Raw genomic sequence first — 2119 nt, 5'->3', positions numbered from 1 at the left:
CACATACATATATATATACACACACACATATATATATATATATATATATATATATATATATACACATATACATGTTTAAAAAAATCATAATTATGCATAACTGTGAATTCACAAACGCTACGATTTAATTAAATAATTATATGCGATGCAGTTAATAGGCGTGTAGGTTAAGTACGTGCGTCTCACAGCGGCTCTGTTTACAGTAAATGCTGTTCCACAGGAACTGTTATCATTTACATGTGGAGCGGCTCAAACTCCATCTGTGCATGTTGTTGTGAGTTTGGGTTTATTATAACGTGCATCTGGGAACGTAACATGCGCCATTTCATCAGATGTGTAAGGTAAATCATTTAAAAATCCACGCAAACACAGGAGAATACATCATTATCTCGCGGTTTCAAAATAAAAGCTCAAACCCTCACTCTGAGTTTACTCGTTTTGATGTCCACATATTCATTAAATTACAGTGGCTATAGCATTTCTGTCGTAAAAAAAAGGCCAAATATTAACGATTAAGTGGACATTTGAATTAAATGATGCTTGGTCAATATTAAACAAGTATTAGATCGCACAGTAATGTGTAAAAACAACATTTTTTTCTGGGGTTAATTGGGGTTGGGGTTAATTGAAACAGATTTTTTTCCCCTTTGTAGTTGCACTCACAGCTGTAATGCCCAGAACATGTGGATATATTGACATTAAGAACATGCTGACTTTCTCAGACTTTTGTAATTATTTTCTTTTTATTTCATTTTTATTAGGTTTGTTTACATTTTTACTCTTTTAGTTTTACATTTCGTCAATGGCTTGTTTACATTTATACTTTTTTATGGTACACTACTGAATGGCAAAGTTGCAAGTTTAATAAAATGTTCTTTAAAATTGTTGATTTGTTTGGTGGGAAATTAATCGTTTAGATCAATCGATTAATTAGTCGATAGATTAATCGAAATAAAAATAGTCATTAGTGGCAGCCCTAACTAAAACTGAAATAAAAATTAATAACTATAAAGACAAAAAATAAAAATAAAAATGACAACACACACACACACACACACACACACACAAACTAAAACTTACAAATACAAAATACAAAAATAGAAAAAAATCAAAATGTTAAAAACAAAAACCTAAACGAAAACTGATTTATTTTTTTGTTTGGTTATGCCTTGTGATTGTGACTGTTTATTTGTCTGTAAACTTGAAAATACTACAATAAATGTAATATATATATATATATATATATAAAAAATTAAAAATAAAATATGGTTTGCACACAAAATTGTCATATAAACCATTTAGATCAATATTGCTTATTTTTGTGTGTGCGTGTGTTTATAATGTTTTCACTGAACGATGACATTTTGATTTTCAACATTATGAGGTCAAAAATGAAAAAAAAAAAAAATGCATGGATAAATTGTTCTCAATAAGATCTAATAACATGCCTTTAGAAAATACGCACATTTTTATTTAATGCTGGCTTTAAAAATGTGGCGCTCATGGCGTGTGACACTGAAAACACAAAGTGACTCACTTCAGAAGTCAAAGATGTCTGTCTAGCACAAACTTCCACAGGCCAACAACCAAAAACGTGTGTAGCAGTGCCCTAACAGTACCCAGAATGCACAGTAATTGCCATTTTAAAGTCTAAGAATGTCTACTTCAGCCTCATGGCTTCTTTAACAGGGTCTCGGATCTCTCAAAGTGCATATTCATCTCATGGGAATTCAAAGAATAAAACAGAGACATCAGGACAGAGGAAGAATGTGTTTATGGCGGATTGTGGTGACAGTTTAAACACATGTATGACCCTGATCAAAGAACGGCCAATTCCACAAACCCACAGAGTTATGAGGAGATCAATACAGAAACCACAGTTACTGACACACAACAACACACACATTCATGGGAAACATTCATCATTCAATCACATCTGTCTGCACACACACTGGCCCTGCAGAAACAAAACAGAGTACAATCTCAATGAGACGGGGAACAATTAAGGACAGGAATGACAAAATCCTGAAACGAGAAATGGGTTGAAACCAGGATTATTAAAACTAGTTAAAAAAAGTTAAACACATATACATATACATATACACACACACACACACAC

At 32.3% G+C, this 2119-nt stretch overlaps 1 protein-coding gene across 1 annotated transcript in view; it reads right to left on the bottom strand.

The window, feature by feature from the left end:
• The window catches only part of LOC107692496 (PTB-containing, cubilin and LRP1-interacting protein-like), a 47669-nt gene that overhangs the window by 26907 nt on the left and 18643 nt on the right, over positions 1–2119 (bottom strand). The window lies entirely within an intron of this gene.

The sequence above is a fragment of the Sinocyclocheilus anshuiensis genome, unplaced genomic scaffold, assembly GCF_001515605.1.
Source record: "Sinocyclocheilus anshuiensis isolate Anshui unplaced genomic scaffold, SAMN03320099.WGS_v1.1 scaffold1082, whole genome shotgun sequence".
NCBI classification, from domain to species: domain Eukaryota; kingdom Metazoa; phylum Chordata; class Actinopteri; order Cypriniformes; family Cyprinidae; genus Sinocyclocheilus; species Sinocyclocheilus anshuiensis.
Note: the sequence above shows the minus strand (reverse complement) of the source record. Positions and strands in the feature narration are given on the sequence as shown.